At 51.0% G+C, this 19,231-nt stretch overlaps 1 long non-coding RNA gene across 1 annotated transcript in view; it reads right to left on the reverse strand.

Moving 5' to 3' along the window:
* Window positions 1-3,886: 3,886 nt before the first annotated feature.
* Window positions 3,887-19,231, reverse strand: part of LOC105497664 (uncharacterized) — an 82,147-nt gene continuing 66,802 nt past the window's right edge. Inside the window, exon 4 of the long non-coding RNA XR_011617800.1 lies at window positions 3,887-3,954. This is a non-coding gene — a long non-coding RNA (uncharacterized lncRNA). The remainder of the gene's footprint in view (window positions 3,955-19,231) is intronic.

Consider the following 19,231-nt stretch of genomic DNA (forward strand, 5'->3'; position numbering starts at 1 on the left):
AAAAAAGCAGCAATAAGAGTCTGTGGATGTTGTAAATTGGGTGTGTGTGTGCATCAGGGAAGGCTTCCCTGGGCACAACTGAGGGGAGACCTGGAGGAGGTGAGGGAGGAGCCCTGTGGATATCTCAGGGAGGATGACTCGGGCAGAGGGAACAGTCTGTGCAAAGGCCCTGAGGCAGGATGTCTTTGGTAGGTTTGGAGAACAGTAAGGAGGCCCATCTGCCTGGAGAAAGCTGGATTTTCTGGCCTCCGTGAAGACTGGAGTTTTGCTCTGAGCGAGGTAGCTGGTAAGGAGAATAATGCCCTCCTTCCCAAGATACCTACTTCCTCATCCTAAACTTTCAAGATCTCGAGGCCTGGGGAGGATAGGAGAAAGGGGCTGGTAACTGCTCCAGGGGGTTGATAAACATGGGTACGTCCAGGAGGGCTTCCTGGAGGATGTCAAGCATATGACTGGCTTGAATTGTGGGAGAGGCCGGCTGAGCAGGGAGCAGGTGCCCAGGGAGAGGCAGAGGACAGCTCAGACACTTAAAAGTGTCTAAAGGAGAAAGACTCCTTTGGACACAGCCAGGCCCTGAGAGGTAGGGTTAGTGAACTGCTACCTCATGCGACAAAAGGGACTTTGCTGATTAGGTAATTAAGGATCTTGAAACAGGGAAATGACCTTGGATCATCTAATTACACAAGTCCTTAAAGTGCAAGGGGGTGGTAGAGGGGAGTTGAAGGCTGTCATATGAGAAGGACTTGACTCCTCATTGCTGGCTTTGCAAATGGAGGGAGGGCCCACGAGCCAAGGAATGCAGGCAACTTCTAGAAACGGGGAACGGACAACCAGCAAGAAAACAGGGGCCTCAGTTCTACAACCCCAAGGAAGTGAATCTTGCACCCCTAAATGAGCAAGAACTAGATCGTCCCCTACAACCTCCAAGAAAGGAGTGCAGCCTGCTGACATCTTGGTCTTGGGCAGGTGAGACCCGAACCACATTTCTGACCTCTAGGGCTGTAGGATAATTTGCGTCGTTAAAAAATGCTAGTTTGGGCTGGGCGGGGTGGCTTACGCCAGTAGTCCCAGCACTTTGGGAGGCCGAGGCAGGCGAATTACGAGGCCAGGAAATCGAGACCATCCTGGTGAACACGGTGAAACCTCGTCTCTACTAAAATACAAAAAATTAACCGGGCGTGGTGGTGGGCGCCTGTAGTCCCAGCTACTCGGGAGGCCGAGGCAGGAGGATGGCGTGAACCAGAGAGGCGGAGCTTGCAGTGAGCCGAGATTGCGCCACTGCACTCCAGCCTGGGCGACAGAGCGAGACTCCGTCTCAATAAGTAAGTAAGTAAGTAAGAAAGTAAAGTAAAGTAAGAAAGTAAAGTAAAGTAAAGTAAAGTAAAGTAAAGTAAAGTAAAGTACAGTAAAGTAAAGTAAAGTAAAGTAAAGTAAAGTAAAGTAAAGTAAAGTAAAGTAAAGTAAAGTAAAGTAAAAATTTTATAATGCTAGTTTGTGACGGCAGCCATGGGAAATTAACACAAAGTGGGAGCCTTCCGGGTTCTGAGCTGGAGGAGCGGGTGTGGCCTGACTCAGGTGTTCGCTCGCGCCCTCTGGAGGCTGCGGAGGGAACAGGCTTCAGGGCCAGGCTGGAGACCTGAGCAAGGGCAGAGGGGACTGCACGGTTCAGGTGAGGGATGCTGGGCTGGACCAGGCGAGTGAGGGCCGGGGAGGTGAGGAAAAAATGAAGTCCGAGGTTTGAACGTGGATGGAAAGAGAAAAAAAGAAAGAGGACTCCGGCGGGGCGCGGTGGCTCACGCCTGTAATCCCAACACTTTGGGAGGCCAGGGTGGGAGAATCACTTGAGGTCGGGAGTTTGAGACCAGCCTGGCCAACACAGTGAAACCCCGTCTGTACCAAAAAATACAAAAAATAGCCAGGGGTGGTGGTGCACGCCTGTAGTCCCAGCTACTCGGGAGGCTGAGACAGGAGAATCGCTCGAACCCGGAAGGCGGAGGTTGCAGTGAGCCGAGACTATGCCATTGCACTCCAGCCTGGGTGACAGAGCAAGACTCCATATAAAAAAGAAAAAGAGAGAGAGAGAGAGGACTCGAGTCAAGGATGACCAGAAGCTTCTGAGCTGGGAACTTGGAGTCTCCTGTGCCCTCCACCCCAACTTCACCAGTCCCTACCTCCCCCTGGTCTCACCTGCCAGCAGCTGTCCCAGGCGGAGGCTGCATGCTTCCCTCTCCTCTGAGGCTTTGCCCCAGCCTGTGGCCTCTCACTTGTCACATCTGTTGTCTCTGTCCTCAAGACAGGAAGTCAGATGGGAGTTGAAAACGGGCTGGGACCTGTGAGTCCCCAGGGCCCCCAGAGGGATTCCTGAGAGTCGGCCTCCTCCCTCCTAGCCAAGCCCAGCCCTGCCAAATCAGCTCCCAGCTCACTTCCCGGTCTGCACCTCTCTCTCTGTCTCTTTCTCTCTCCGGAATTTTCATTCTCTTTTTGGTAACCGAGTTATCCCATCTCTGCCTCTCACTGGGGGCTGCCCGCAGAGGCGTGGGCGAGGAGGGGCCCTGGTCGCAGCGCGAGATATTAAACCATCAATCACCCGCCAGCGCTGACTCCCCCACACCAGACCCTCCGTTGGCTCCGCCTGGAAGCAGACCAGCTCCAGTGCAGGCCTGGAGGCCTGGGGACCCCATCAAAATGGGAGACCTTGGAAGACTCTCACAGGCCCTGCATCCACCTGGGCAGGTGCCTGGATGCAGATCGGCCTGACTCAAAGCACAGACGGGTGTCCTGGGTTCAAATCCACAAGCTACTTCTTATCCACACATGGGAGCCACTGCATTGTTTTGTGTCTTAGTTTCACCACTTGTAAAATGGTGATAACAGCTGGGCATGGTGGCTCATGCCTAAAATCTCAGCACTTTGGGAGGCTGAGGTGGGCAGATCACCTGAGGTCAGGACTTCGAGATCTGCCTGGCTAACATGGCAAAACCCCATCTCTACTAAAAATATAAAAATTAGCCAGGTCTGGTGGTGTGCCCCTGTAATCCCAGCTACTTGGGAGGCTGAAGCAGGAGAATCACTTGAACCCAGGAGTCAGAGGTTGCAGTGAGCCAAGATTGCGCTACCACACTCCAGCCTGGGGTACAGAGCCAGACTCCGTATTTTAAAAAAAAGCAAAAAATGGTGGTAACATTTTCTACATCATTGGGGTTCACTGTGAGGATTAAACCAGTTAATGCGGATGGCAATATCTGGCTGATAGGAAGTCCTGTCTAGGATTTGCTGCTAGAATGATTTTCTTTCAGGATTGGGGGGGTCATTCACTAGTGAAAAAAATCCAAGATTCTTGGCTTAATGGGGTTCATGCTTGTGTCACCTCACAGCTGCTGCCTTGTGTAGGTTGGAATAGATTTTTTTGTTTTTTGTTTTTGAGACAAGGTCTTGCTCTGTCACCCAGGCTGAAGTGCCGTGGTATGATCATGGCTCACTGCAGCCTCAACCTTCTGGACTTAAGCGATCCTCCCACCTCAGCCTCTTGAGTAGTTAGGATTACAGGCATGAGTCACCACACCCAGGTCTAGGCGGAAAAAAAAATTAAAGGCTCTTTCAGAACCTCAACTAGGGCCAAGCAACCCCTATTTCAAGGTGCTCAATTCACTAAACAAGGTCTCAGTGCTTTGCACAGGCTGTTCCCCCTGCCTAAAATGCTGTTCCCTCAGCCAGCCATGTGATTCCTCCTTGCCTGCTTCTGGGTTTGCTGCAATGTCCCCTCCTCAGTGAGGTCACTTTGCAAAAATTGCACCCAGGGCTCCTGCCCGCCCCCACTCCTCCCAGCTTATTTCCCTCCATAGCATGCATCCCGTTTTGCATACCGTATGCAGGACTTGTGGGGTTTGTCTGTTCATCCCACTGGAGTGTCAACCCCAGGGTAAGGGTTCATTCATTCACTGCCCAGCGCGGCACCTGGCATGAAATAAACACCCAGTAAATACTTGTTGAGTGAATGCATGAACAAATTCCATTCAGCTGCCCCCGGAGGGCCCCGCAGGCTGCAGCCAGCTCAAAGCTGCTCTGGTCTGGGCCCGTCAGCAATCTTGGGTTTCCTATAGCGGCGGGGTGGAGGGGGTGTCACTGGATGTGTTCAGAGATGCAGTTGGTTCACTATCAACTTTGTGTGGACTTTTCTGGTTTTTTTTTTTTTTTTTTCTGAGACTGGATCTCACTGTGTCACACAAGCTGGTGTGCAGTGGCGTGATCACAGCTGACTGCAGCCTTGATTTCCCAGGCTCCAGCGATCCTCCCACCTCAGCCTCCTGAGTAGCTGGGACCACAGTTGTGCCCCACCATGCCTGGGTAATTTTTGTATTTTTCGTAGAGACAGGGATTCACCATGTTGCCCAAGCTGCTCTTGGACTCCTGAGCTCAAGCAATCTGCCTGCCTGGGCCTCTCAAAGCATTGGGATTACAGGCATGAGCCATGAGGCCTGGCCAGGATGTTTATTTTTTCATTATTTATTTATTGTAGAGATAGGGGTCTCCCTATGCTGCTCAGGCTGGTCTTCAGGTCCTGGGTGATCCTTCTGTCTTGGCCTCCCAAAGTGCTGGGATTACAGGCATGAGCCACGGCACCTGGCCTTGTGTAGATCTTTAAAAAGTACCCCTTCCTTGCTGAGCGCCGTGGTTCATGCCTGTAATCCCAGCACTTTGGAAGGCTGAGGTAGGCAGATCACCTGAGGTCAGGAGTTTGAGACCAGCCTGGCCAACATGGTGAAACCTCGTCTCTATTAAAAATACAAAAATTAGCTGGGCGTGGTGGTGGGTGCCTGTAATCTCAGCTACTCCAGAGGCTGAGGCAGGAAAATTGCTGGAACCTGGGAGGCAGAGGTTTCAGTGAGCCGAGATCACGCCATTGCACTCCAGCCCAGGCTGTAACAGTGAGACTCCAGCTCCAAAAATAAAATAAAATAAAATAAATAAATAGCCGGGCATGGTGGCTCACACCTGTAATTCCAACACTTTGGGAGGCCAAGGTGGGCGGACCACGGGGTCAGGAGATTGAGACCATCCTGGCTAACATGGTGAAACCCCGTCTCTACTAAAAATACAAAAAAATTAGCTGGACATGGTGGCGGGCGCCTGTAGTCCCAGCTACTGGGTAGGCTGAAGCAGGAGAATGGCATGAACCCGGGAGGCGGAGCTTGCAGTGAGCCGAGATAGTGCCACTGCACTCCAGCCTGGGCGACAGAGCGAGACTCTGTCTCAAAAAATAAATAAAATAAATAAATAAGTAAATAAATAAATAAAAGGTACCCCTTCCTCAGGGCAGATGCAGTGGGTGGTGAGGGGAACAGATGATGTCAGCTTCTGCTCTAGCTTCTGTCTGGTATGCTTGTGCAGTGTGCAACTTGCACAACTGTTCTTGGCGGTACTGCTCCTGTCCCCTATCTCTTGAGTAGCTCAGAAGGTGGGGGATGCTGTGAAGACCAGAGCCTGGACCTCCACACCCAGGTGTTTAGAGGGCCAGTCCCTAACCTCTGTGCCCAGCTCACTGCTGGTGAAAACTCTGCCAAGGAACTCTTCTGGGTGACACCCCAAAGACCCCTCTCCTGGTATCCGCAGCAGTGTCTCCCTTGCTCCTCCAGACTAGGGGTGCCCTTGCCTTCCCCAGCCCCCTCTGCACGTTTCCACCCAGCCAGGAGTCCCACACTTGCCTGCTTCTCCCAACCTTCTCTCTCTCTCTCTCTCTCTCTCTCTCTCTCCAGCACAGTGGCTATTTTTATTTTTCCTTCTTATTAAATTTCCAACTTCTGCAAACACCATGGCCCCTGCCTCGCCGCGCCCCCCCTCTTTCCCTTAGGGCGGATTTGATTCACTTGCGTTTTATTAACAGATTAAAAAAAAAAAAAAAAAAAAACCCGCAGCTGCCACCGCAATGTGACTGTCTCGGCTTTCTTGGAGGTTTAGGGAACCGAGGAGAACTGGGCTACAGGATCCCTCTCCGGGTTTAAATTCGCCCTCCTCCCCACTCCCATGGACCTTTCCATCACAGCGTGAGCGGCAAGGTCGGGAAGGGGCTGGGGAGTGAGGTTGGATCTCGTCCTGGGTTTAGGGGGAAATGGGATGGGTGTCAGGCCTGATGTGATTTCCCCAGCCAGGGCCTCGTCCCAAGGCGGAATTGGAAATTAAAAAAAAAAAAAAAAGCAATCCGTAGGGAAGCCCCGGCCCCGCCCCGCCCGGCCCCGCCCCCGCCCCCGCCCCCGCAGACCTTGGATGCTAAAGACTTCGGTTGGGAGGGGCAGCCTCCGGAGTGGGGGCTTAGAGTTGGCACCTCCCACACAGAGCTGGGGTCGCCCCTACCCTCTTTCCCTTAGGATGGATGGCAGGGGGCCTTGGGAAGGTTTGCCCCCTACCCAAGCCCGGCTCGCTCAGTTTTCTTTCTTCCTTAGGACGTTCTGATTCCGGTGCTGACTCCCGGGCCTGAGAGCAAATCGCTTCTTCGTGCCCCCGGGGTGTTTTCCTCCCCCCAAGTTTTTTTTTTTTCTTTTTGTCAGTCGCCGTGGCAACCAAGAACCCAGCTGCACTTTACTTCCCTGGGATACAGGATGGGGGTAGGGGGTGATGGGGAAACTAACTGGGTCGTTTAGGCCAGGACCTTCCTACCCTCCTCTTTGCCCCCTCTCTTAGTCCTCCACCCCTTCCCCACACCACTTGGTCCAGCCTTGATCAACAAGAGGGCAGGTTGCCCCGTCAGGGTTACCCATCTGGGTGGTTGGACCACAGCTTCCTTCTGGGTCACTTTGTTGGGTCACTTCGTCTGGCCCGAGGGCTAAGGCTCCAGCTCTCAGTGAAATCCCTCTCCCCTTCCTTTTCTCCACTCTTTGGTCCCTCAATCAGGGTGGGCTGGTGCGGTTGGGCAGGTTGGACACTGCACAAGGGGACGTTGAATGAGTTCAAACTAAGCTCCCGATTTCCATTGCTCCCTTACTCCATAGCACACTACAAACTAACCTCTCCTCTGCCTTATTGACACCAACTCTCTGTTTGCTATCAGGAGAGCCAATGATTTCAATAAAATACTTCAGTCCTGGTCACACCCCAATGCAGAACTGAAGATGGGAAGTCCAGTCGGGAATTTGGGGTCTTGAACAACCCAAGCCACAGCTCCTGTAGGAGCTTAGAGAGAGAGAGCAAACCTGGGCAGAAGGAACTTCTACAGGGGCAAAAGCTAGGGTCGAGGACCACAGAATGCCTTGGGGTACCCAGGGAGGGGCAGAGAATGATTATCAAAAGCCCTAAAGGAATCATGGGGCTAGTCAAGTTTGCTTCATAGACCCAATTCTACTGCCCACCATCTGTACTCTTTGCCTAGGTAGCTCCTCCCACTGGGAGGTGGAGCCTATTCCACACCCCTTGAATCTGGGTTGGTCTCGTGATCTCCTTTGGCCAATCAATGGATTGCAGCAGAAGTGAAGTCACTTCCCAGTCTAGGCCTGAAGAGTTGGTGCATGTTTCCGCTCAATGTCTGGAAACTCTGGCCCTGTCAGGTGACCAAGCCCCAGCTAGCCTGCTGGAGGATGAGGGAAGAATCCTGTTATCCCAGTCAAGCAGTCCTAGACCAGCCTACAGCCAGCCCGGCCCCAAATATACGAAAAGACCCAGCCTGAATAAATAAAGTGTGCCTCTTGGACCCATCGACAAGAGCAGAAAAACTGCCCTGCAGCCTGTGAAGCCAAAATTAACGCTGATTGTCCTAAGCTGCTGGATTTGAGAGTTCTTAGGCAGTTTTTTTTTTTTTTTTTTAGGCTCCAGTCTCACATCGTAGCCCAGACTGGAATGCAGTGTTGCAATCTTGGCTCACTGCAACCTCTGCCTCCAGGGTTCAAGCGATTCTTCTGCCTCAGCCTCCCGAGTAGCTGGGACTACAGGCACGCACCACCACGACTAATTTTTGTATTTTTAGTACAGACAGGGTTTCGCCACGTTGACCAGGTTGGTCTCGAACTCGTGGCCTCAAGTGATCCACCTGCCTGGCCTCTCAAAGTGCTGGGATTTACAGGCATGAGCCACTGTGCCTGGCCTTTGTTAGACAGCTTAACTGGCAACAGGTAACTGACAAGGAGCCTGGCAGGCACAGGTGTGCCTTGGTCAGAACATGCCCTTGCCCACGAAGGAGCTAGACTCAAATTCCAGGGGCCCTGAAATTGATTGTCAACTCTAACTTCCTGAGGAATCCTTCCCCATGTTTCCTTTATTTGTTTTTTGTTTGTTTGTTTTTTGGCATGGCCTTCCAATGAAATTCCCCATTTTTCCTTTTTTTTTTTTTTTTTTTTTTTGAGACGGAGTCTCGTTTTGTTGCCCAGGCTGGATTGCAGTGGCACGATCTCGGCTCCTGCAACCTCTGCCTTCCAGGCTCAAGCGATTCTCCTGCCTCAGCCTCCGGAGTAGCTGGGATTACAGGCATGTATGCCCTGCTAAGTTTTGTATTTCTTTTTTTTTTTTTTTGAGACGGAGTCTCGCTCAGTCGCCCGGGATGGAGTGCAGTGGCCGGATCTCAGCTCACTGCAAGCTCCGCCTCCCGGGTTTACGCCATTCTCCTGCCTCAGCCTCCCGTGTAGCTGGGACTACAGGCGCCCGCCACCTTGCCCGGCTAGTTTTTTGTATTTTTTAGTAGAGACGGGGTTTCACCGTGTTAGCCAGGATGGTCTCGATCTCCTGACCTCGTGATCCGCCCGTCTCGCCCTCCCAAAGTGCTGGGATTACAGGCTTGAGCCACCGCGCCCGGCCAGTGGGCTAATTTTTGTATTTTTAGTAGAAACGGGGTTTCACCATGTTGACCAGGCTAGTCTCGAACTCTTGGCCTCGGGTGATCCGCCTGCCTGAGCCTCCCAACGTGCTGGAATTACAGGTGTGAGCCACTGTGCTCGGCTACACAAAACCATTCCTCATCCACCTTTCCCCTGATGATTTTACTACCCTCGGCTAATCGCGTCCTAGCTCCATTCTTTCTTTCTTTCTTTCTTTCTTTTTTAAAGAGACGGGGGTCTCACTATGTTGCCCAGGCTAATCTCGAACTCCTGGCCTCAAGCGATCCTCCCACCTTGCCCTCCCAAAGTTCTGGGATTACAGGCGTGAGCCGCGGTGCCCGGCCTAGAGCCATGATTTCATTACAAGTTGCAAAATACTGCATTCCCAGTTTGTCATGGCATTTTCCCATTTATACATCTGTCGTCTCCAACAATCTGGAAACCCCTCAACGGCAGAGGCAAAGCCACAGGGTACCAAGGAAACATTTGCTGAAAGAATTTGAATTCAGGAGATGGAGCCTACTGGGGCAAAAAACCCAAACAAACAGGTATTTGTTGTTTAGGGCAAAGAAACATGGCACCGTTTCTCCTGCTCCTAGGATCAAAGGCTGCTCCACTCCAATCTCTGCTGGATGCCAAGCCTGGCCAAAAGTCCCAGGACATGGCCTGGCCCCCTACCCATCAACGCTGTCCCACTTCTGACATCCCATGGACTCAGGACCAGTGGGGTTTTGGGGAGAAGACAGATCGTCTGTCTACAGGTATCAACATTGCTTTCCTTCTTAAAAAAAATTTTTTTTTATTTTAAACCTCTGCACAATTCAAACGTTTCTCTTATTATCTTCTGCCGAGGGAAAAAAATTAATAACATGGCACAATATAAAATACTAAATTAAAGGCATTTTGGAACCAGCAATTATTTCATAAGCTTCTCTTTTATTGCCACGCTAATGTGCCTAATTGCTATCTTAATGAGGACATTAATTTCTGGCTAATGTGATGTTATTATAGAAATTGCAGTCAATCTCTTAAAAGGGGGAAAGTACTAGAAAGCTGTCCCACGAGGCAGAGGCTCTGGTCACCCTGGGGCTGAGGGGCAAAGGAGAGGGGAGGAGACGGTGCTGGAACCGGGGCCAAGAGTGGGGGAAGGATGGGACTGCTGGGAGCCAGAGAGGGGGAAGGCAGGGGACTTGTGCTGAGACTAAAACCTCCCAGGGAGGCCCTGATCTGAAAGCCAGCTGTTGCCATGCCCGGGGACCTAGGAGATGAAACTCTGAATAGGGGAAAGTGTTACATCAATAATAAAACCTGACATCAGTGGCAGGCATGGTTGAGGCATTTTCGATGCTAATCCTTGCAATAGCTCTATAAAATAGATAGTGTCATTTCCCCCATTTTATAGCTGGGGGAACAGAGAGGTTGAGTAACTTACCCAAGGTCACACAGGAATTACATGGTAGAGATGGGATTTGAACCCAGCCCATCTGGCTTGACTGCTGAGCTATGCTGCCTTTCAGCCAGCACCCTGACACCATCGATAATAATAATTTCAAATATTTATTGAGGGTTTATTATGCGCCGGCTGTGAGTCAAGCCTTTTGCACACAGCATCTCTGGGTGGGCTCCATCTTGGAGGAAGAGGTGGAGCTACAGCCACATGTGAGCATGCCTTAATATACAGGGAGGACGAGGCCAGGCTCAAAGCTGCCAGCTGGTGTTGCACCTCCCTCCCCACACAAGAACAGGAAATCCATTGTAGGTGGAGAGACGTCAGGGCCCAGAGAGAAGGTTCTTTCCTCTGAGCTGCACCTTATGGCAGGTTACCGTGGTGGTCAGGGTAGGTTTTGAAGGCAAATGGTCTGGGTTAGAATTATAGTTTTTCCCATTGGGTGAGTGGCCGACCCTCTCTGCACCTCAATTTCCTCATTTAAAGATTGGGGCTTGGCCGGGCGCGGTGGCTCAAGCCTGTAATCCCAGCACTTTGGGAGGCCGAGACGGGCGGATCACGAGGTCAGGAGATCGAGACCATCCTGGCTAACACGGTGAAACCCCGTCTCTACTAAAAAAAAAATACAAAAAAAAAACTAGCCGGGCGAGGTGGCGGGCGCCTGTAGTCCCAGCTACTCCGGAGGCTGAGGCAGGAGAATGGCGTAAACCCGGGAGGCGGAGCTTGCAGTGAGCTGAGATCTGGCCACTGCACTCCAGCCCGGGCTACAGAGCAAGACTCCGTCTCAAAAAAAAAAAAAAAAAAAAAAAGATTGGGGCTTTGGGGGGCCGACGTGGGTGGATTGAGGTCAGGAGTTCGAGATCAGCCTGGCCAACGTGATGAAACCCTGTCTGTACTAAAAATACAAAAAAAAAATAAAAATAAAAAAAAAAAATTAGCCAAGCATGGTGGCGTGTGCCTGTAATCCCAGCTACTCGGGAGGCAGAGGCAGGAGAATCGCTTGAACCCAGGAGGCGAAGGTTGCAGTGAGCTGGGATCGTGCCACTGCACTCCAGCCTGGGCAACAGAGTGAGACTCCGTCTAAATAAATAAATAAATAAAGATTGGCGCTAGCAATCTTATAAAATTGGGAACTAAGGAACTGGTTAGGCATGGTGGCTTGCACCTGTAATCCCAGCATTTTGGGAGGCTGAGACGGGAGGATTGCTTGAGCCCAGGAGTTCGAGATCAGCCTGGGCAATATAGCAAGACTCCATCTCCACAGAAAAAATATTAAAAATTAGCTGGGCATGGTGGCATGCGCCTGCAGTCCCAGTTACTTGGGAGGCTGAGATGGGAGGATCGCTTAAGCCCAGGAGTTTAAGACCAGTCTGGGCAACATAGCAAGACCCCATCACTACATAAACATATAACAAATTAGCTGATCATGGTGGCGTCCCCACGTCTGTAGTCCCAGCTATTCCGGAGGCCGAGGCAAGAGGATCTGCACCCCTACATCTGTAGTCCCAGCTACTCCAGAGGCTGAGGTAAGAGGATCTGCGCTGCAGCCTGAGGGACAGAGCAAGACTCTGTCCCTAAGAAAATCCAAAGACAGGCCGGGCGCGGTGTCTCAAGCCTGTAATCCCAGCACTTTGGGAGGCCGAGGCAGGCGGATCACGAGGTCAGGAGATCGAGACCATCCTGGCTAACACTGTGAAACCCTGTCTTTACTAAAAAATACAAAAAAATTAGCCGGGCGTAGTGGCGGGCGCCTGTAGTCCCAGCTACTCGGGAGGCTGAGGCAGGAGAATGGCGTAAACCCGGGAGGCGGAGCTTGCAGTGAGCTGAGATCCGGCCACTGCAGTCCAACCTGGGCGACAGAGCAAGACTCCGTCTCAAAAAAAAAAAAAAAAAAAAAAAATCCAAAGACAAAACAAAAGACAAACAGTGTATTAGAATAAGGACACACCAGCTGCTGTAAAGAGCAACCTGTAGATCCCAGTGGCTTAATGCACTAAAGGCTTCTTTCTCACTCATATCACACTGCTGCACCTGGGAACCAGGCTCCTGCTATATTGTGGCTTCACCTTCTTCCAGTGACTCAGAGGCCCCGCAAGACCAACCCTCTTTGTCCAACAAGCAGATGCAAAGGAAGAATTAGAAGGTGCAGGTGGGAGGTGTTAGAAGCCTGAATACAGCACACCTCACTTCCATTCACATCCCACAAAAGCAGGTAATGATGAAGGTTAGGAAATAGGTTTGGAGGCCGGGCGCGGTGGCTCATGCCTGTAATCCCAGCACTTTGGGAGACCGAGGCAGGCGGATCACGAGGTCAGGAGATGGAGACCATCCTGGCTAATAGGTGAAACCCCATCTCTACTAAAAATATATTTTAAAAAAATCAGCCGGGCGTGGCGGCAGACGCCTGTAGTCCCAGCTACTCGGGAGGCTGAAGCAGGAGAATGGCATGAACCAGGGAGGTGGAGCTTGTAGTGAGAGGAGATGGCGCCACTGCACTTCCAGCCTGGGAGACAGAGCGAGACTCTGACTCAAAAAAAAAAAAAAAGAAAAAAAAGGAAATAGGTTTGGAGTCTGGGAAACATGGGGAGACCCCATATTTACAAAGAAAAAAAAATTTTTTTGTTTTTGTTTTTTTGAGACGGAGTCTCACTCTGTCGCCCAGACTGGAGTGCAGTGGCGCGATCTCGGCTCACTGCAAGCTCCGCCTCCCGGGTTCACCCCATTCTGCCTCAGCCTCCCGAGTAGCTGGGACTGCAGGCGCCCGCCACCACGCCCGGCTAATTTTTTTGTATTTTAGTAGAGACGGGGTTTCACCGTGTTAGCCAGGTTGGTCTCGATCTCCTGACCTCGTGATCCGCCAGTCTCGGCCTCCCAAAGTGCTGAGATTACAGGCGTGAGCCACCGCGCCCGGCCAAAAAATTGTTTTCAATTAGCTGGGTAATGGTGGCATAAGCCCGTTGTCCCAGCTACTCGGAAGGCCGAGGTGGGAGTGAGGTAGGAGGCTGGAAAGGACTCTGGAGGTGAAGTTCAGACCCCGGACCAAATTAATGGCCAGGTGCAATGGCTCATTCTTGTAATCCCAGCACTTTGAGAGGCCAAGGCAGGTGGATCACCTGAGGTCAGGAGTTTGAGACCAGCCTGGCCAACATGGTGAAACCCCATCTCTGCTAATAATACAAAGATGAGCCGGGTGTGGTGGCAGGTGCCTCTAATCCACTACTCCAGAGGCTGAGGCAGGAGAATCGCTTGAACCCGGGAAGCAGAGGTTGCAGTGAGCCAAGATCAGGCCATTGCACTCCAGCCTGGGAGACAAGAGCGAAACAAAAACAAACAAAGATCTAAAACAAACAAACAAACAAAGATCTAGCTAAAGGAGGTGTGTGCGTGTGCGCGCGCGCGAGCGTGTGTAGCACCTCCCCATAAGACACGCCTACGAGCGTGCCATGTCAGTTTACCATTACCATGGCAACACCTGGCTTTCCTTGGCAACTACCCAACAACCTGGAATTTACCACCCTCATCCTAGAAATTTCTACATAAACTGCCCCTTAATTTGCATATAATTAAAAATGGGTATAAATATGAGTGAATTCAGCAGCGCCTCTGAGCTGCTACTCTGGGCACACTACCTTTTGGGTAGCCCTGATTCTTCACTAAATTTTCTGTTTAACACCACCAGCTTGCCCTTGAATTCTTTTCTGGGTAAATCTAAGAACCCTCTGGGGCTAAGCCCTAATTTTCTTCTTTCTTTCTATTTTTTTTTCTTCAGACTGAGTCTTGCTCTGTAGCCCAGGCTGCTGGAGGGCAGTGGTTCGATCTCTGCTCACTGCAACCTCTGCCTCCTGGGTTCAAGCAATTCTCCTGCCTCAGTCTCCCGGAGTAGCTGGGATTACAGGCACATGCCACCAAGCCCAGATAACTGCCAAGGTATTGCCATGTTGGCCAGGCTGGTCTCGAACTCCTGACCTCAGATGATCCACCCACCATGGCCTCCTGAAATTCTGGGATTTCAGGCGTGAGCCACTGCACCTGGCTTTTTTTTTTTTTTTTTTTTTTTGAGGAGGGATCTTTGGCACCCAGGCTGGAGTACAGGGGTGCAGTCTCGGCTCACTGCAGCCTCGACCTCCAGGACTCAGGTGAACCTCCTATTTCAACCTCCTGAGTAGCTGGGAGTACAGGGCTGTGCCTCTACACCTGCCTAATTTTTGTAATTTTTGTAGAGACGGGATCTCGCTATGTTGCCCAGGCTGGTCTCCAACTCCTGGGTCCAAATGATCCACCCACCTCGCATCCCAAGGTGCTGGGACTACAGGCATGAGTCATCCACCCAGGCTAAGTCCCAATTTGGGGAGCTTGCTTATTCCTGCATCAGGAGGAGCACTTGAGGCCAGGAGTTTGAGACCCCAACCTGGGAAACATAGTGAGACCCTATCTCTACAAAAAAGAAGAAGAAAAAAATTAGCTGGGTGTGGTGGCACACACCTGTGTCCCAGCTACTCAGGAGGCTGAGGTAGGGGGATCACTTGAGCCCAGCAGGTCAAAGCTGCAGTGAGCCATGATCATGCCACTGCACTACAGCTTGGGTGACAGAGTGAGACCCCATCTCTAAAAATAAAACTAGAGCAAATAGGTCTGGGCTTGAGGCTGCCCAAGCGTCCTCTGGTTTCATCACTTTCCATCCATCTTCCCAACCACATCACCTTGGCAAGCACACAGCAGGCAGACCAGACGGATGTGCCTGGTAAAAATGCAAGAAGCCAGCTGGGCACGGTGGCTCACGCCTATAATCCCAGCACTTTGGGAGGCCTTGGTGGGTGGATCACAAGGTCAGGAGTTGGAGACCAGCCTGGCCATCATGGTGAAACCCCGTCTTTACTAAAAATACAAAAATAAAAAATTAGCTGGACGTGGTAGTGTGCGCCTGTAATTCCAGCTACTCGGGAGGCTGAGGCGGGAGAATTGGTTGAATCTGGGAGGCGGAGGTTGTGGTGAGCTGAGATCGCACCACTGCACTCCAAGTGTGGGCGACAGAATGAGACCCCATCTCTACAAAAAATAATTTTAAAAATTAGTCGCGTGTGGTGTCGTGCAACTGTAGTCCCAACTACTTAGGAGGCTGAGGTGGGAGGATCACTTGAGCCCAGGAGTTTGAGGCTGCAGTGAGCTAAAATTGCATGAGTGCACTCCTGTCTGGGCAACAGAGAGAGATCTCATCTCTAAAAAACGTAAAAAGGGGCCGGGTGCAGTGGCTCACAGCTGAAATCCCAGCACTTTGGGTGGCCGAGCCGGGTGGATCACCTGAGGTCAGAAGTTTGAGACCAGCCTGGCTAACATGGTGAAACCCCATCTCTACTAAAAATACAAAAAAAAATTAGCCAGGCATGGTGGCACATACCTGTAGTCCCAGCTACTCAGGAGGCTGAGGCAGGAGAATGGCATGAACCCAGGAGGTGGAGGTTGCAGTGAGCTGAGATCGAGCCACTGTACTCCAGCCTGGGCAACAGAGCAAGACTCCATCAAGAAAAACAAAGGGGGCCAGACGCGGTGGCTCATGCCTGTAATCCCAGCGCTCTGGGAGGCCGAGGCGGGCGGATCACGAGATCAGGAGATCAAGACCATCCTGGCTAACACAGTGAAACCCCGTCTCTACTAAAAAATACAAAAAAAAAGCTAGCCAGGTGTGGTGGCGGGCGCCTGTAGTCCCAGCTACTCGGGAGGCTGAGGCAGGAGAATAGAATAGCATGAACCCCAGAGGCGGAGGTTGCAGTGAGCCAACATCGCGCCATTGCACTCCAGCCTGGGCGACAGAGTGAGACTCCTCAAAAAAAAAAAAAAAAAGAAAAAGAAAAAGAAAAAGAAAGGCAAAGGGAAAGGAAAGGAAGCCGAGGGGAGGGGAGGGGAGGGGGAGGGAAAGGAAAGGAAGGGGAGGGGAGGGGAGAGGGAGGGAAAGGAAGGGGAGGGGAAGGGGAGGGAAAGGAAAGAAGGGAAGAAAGGAAAGGAAGACAAGAGAGAGAGAAGGAAAGAAAAAGAAAGAGAAAGAGAGAATAATAATAAAAGAAAAGGGAGCAGGTGTCTGAAGAATGAGTTGCAGGGTGCCCTGTTGCTGAAGAACTTCCAGAATGTAGCTGTGTAAGTCGGCCACTGTGGCCAATGTGGCTGGGTGCAAACTCTTCAGGGCCGCAGGCTACACACAAGCGATTTTACTGTATTTCTAAAATGGACTAACTCGGTTTTAAACTTAACCCAACTCACTCACGAAAGGAATGTTCTCTCATGGCCATGAATGAAAAACCACCACGAGCGGCCACAAACAAGTATAAAATAGACAAAATGAGGTTTGGTGCAGTGGCCCATGCCTGTAATCCCAGCACTCTGGGAGGCTGAGGGTGGAGACTCGCTTGAGCTCAGGAGTTCAAGCCCAGCCAGGGCAACATAGCAAAACCCCATCTCTACAAAAATTAGCTGGGCATGGTGGCGTGTACCTGTAGTCCCAGCTACTTAAGAGGCTGAGGTGGGAGGATCACCTGAGCCTAAGAGACAGAGGTTGTAGTGAGTTGAGATTGTGTCACTGCACTCCAGCCTGGGTGACAGAGCCGAGACTTTGTCTCAAAAAAATAATAAATGAAAAATAAAAATAATGAAAGGGCAAAGCATGTCAGGACATTCTCCGTATACTTTGTCAAGATTGTAAGACTGGAACCAACTCTTTTTGCTAAAAAAAGTAAAAAATATCGGCCGGGCGTTGTGGCTCACGCCTGTAATCCCAGCACTTTGGGAGGCCGAGGTGGGCGGATCACAAGGTCAGGAGATGGAGACCATGGTGAAACCCCGTCTCTACTAAAAATAGAAAAAATTAGCCGGGCGCAGGGGCGGGCGCCTGTAGTCCCAGCTACTCGGGAGGCTGAGGCAGGAGAATGGCGTGAACCCGGGAGGCGGAACTTGCAGTGAGCCGAGATTGCGCCACTGCACTCCAGCCTGGGCGACAGAGCGAGACTCCGTCTCAAAAAAAAAAAAAAAAAAAAAGTAAAAAATAAAAAAAAATAAAAAATAAAAAATTGGATTGAGAAGCATTGGAAGGGCATTAAAATCCTGCTAGCTAGCACCTCTCTGATAATTGCTTTTTTTGTGTGTGTGTGTGACAGAGTCTCACTGTGTCGCTCAGGCTGGAGTGAAATACTGTGTTCTCCATGCAACCTTTGCCTTCTAGATTCAAGCAATTTTCCTGCCTCAGCCTCCTGAGTAGCTGGGATCACAGGCGTGTGCCACCACGCCTTGCTAATTTTTGCATTTTTAGTAGAGGGGGTTTCACCATGTTGGCCAAACTGGTCTTGAACTCCAGACCTCAGGTGATCCCCCTGCCTCAGCCTCTCAAAGTGCTGGCATTACAGGTGTGAGCCACCACGCCCGGCCTGAGGCTTGCTTTTTGTGAGGGATTAGCGGGATTGGTAGTGCAGTAAAGGAAGTCACTTTCTCACTAGTGATTCTGTGGTACTGAACCCAGGGCCTGGTACCCAGGGGGCGAGTGGGTGAGTGGATGTTCCGGGCCACCCAGCCAGCCAGGGGAGGAGCCAATTCCAGATCCTCCCTCCCCTCTCTGCTGTTTAAACCCTTTTTGCTCCTTCCAATGGGAAACGGAAGGGGGAGGCTGTGGGATTGGAACAGAAAGTGTCCTGGACTCCAGAGGCTCTGAGCAGCCATTCCCCTCCCTGGGCCTCAGTTTTCTCATCTATAAAATGGGTAGCTACAGACTAGAGAGACAATTTGTAAAGTTCTGCTGTGTTAGTCAGGGTTCTCCAGAGAAACAGAATCCACAGGCGCGAGAGAAACACACAGAGAGACAGAGAGAGACTTAATTTATTTTTTAGAGACAAGGTCTCATTTTCTTTTCTTCGTTTTTTTTTTTTTTTTTTTTTTGGAGACGGAGTTTCGCTGTGTCACCCAGGCTGGAGTGCAATGGCGCGATCTGGGCTCACTGCAACCTCCGCCTCCTGAGTTCAAGCAATTCTCCTGCCTCAGCCTCCCAAGTAGCTGGGATTACAGGTGCACGCCACCATGCCCAACTAAGTTTTGTACTTTTAGTAGAGACAGGGCTTCACCATGTTGGCCAGGCTGGTCTCGAACTCCTGACCTCAGGTGATCTGCCCGCCTTGGCCTCCTAAAGTGGTGGGTTGTGCCTGGCCTTCATTGTCTAATTTTTTTTTTTTTTTTTAATTAGACAGGGTATCCGTCTGTCACCCATGGTGGAGCGCAGTGGTGCAATCATAGCACACTGCGACCTCCACCTCCTGGCCTCAAGTGATCCTCCCACCTCATCCTCCCAAAGTGCTGGGATTATAGACATGAGCCACTGCACCTTGTGAATTTCTTTTCTTAGAAAAGCAATGCATGCTCATGATAAAATGCAAGGAATTCAAAAGCTATCGAAGGGGGAGCATATTGAATGGAGTCTCCCTCTCAGCTCCTCCCTTCCCCCTAATATAGCTCTGCTAAGAGCTGCCCGGTGTATCCACCCTGGCATTTTCTATTTGCACACCAGAGTCTATCCGAATATCCTCCTTTTACTTTCACAAATAGGGATCATTGCAGGCATACGGTTCCATGATAGTTTTTTCCAGTTAATTATATACCGTGGACACCTTCCCCAAATTAGCATATCCAGAGCTGCCCCATTCTGCTTAATGACTGCAGAGTATTGGAAGATGTGCCTTAAGAGAGAGGGAGAGAGAAAATAAAAAATGATACGTTTGGAATGTTCCACCTGGTAGCCCCAGATCTGGGTTAATGGAATGGGAGATCCCACTCCAGTTCCTCCCCATCTCTTCTGGCTTGTTTTTTGTTTGTTTGTTTGTTGTTGTTGTTGTTGTTTGAGACGGAGTTTAGCTCTTGTCGCCCAGGCTGGAGTGCAGTGGTGCAATATTGGCTCACTGCAACCTCTGCCTCCTGGATTCAAGCGATTCTCCTGCCTCAGCCTCCCGAGTTGCTGGGACTA

Source organism: Macaca nemestrina, chromosome 20 (genome assembly GCF_043159975.1).
Source record: "Macaca nemestrina isolate mMacNem1 chromosome 20, mMacNem.hap1, whole genome shotgun sequence".
Lineage (NCBI taxonomy): Eukaryota > Metazoa > Chordata > Mammalia > Primates > Cercopithecidae > Macaca > Macaca nemestrina.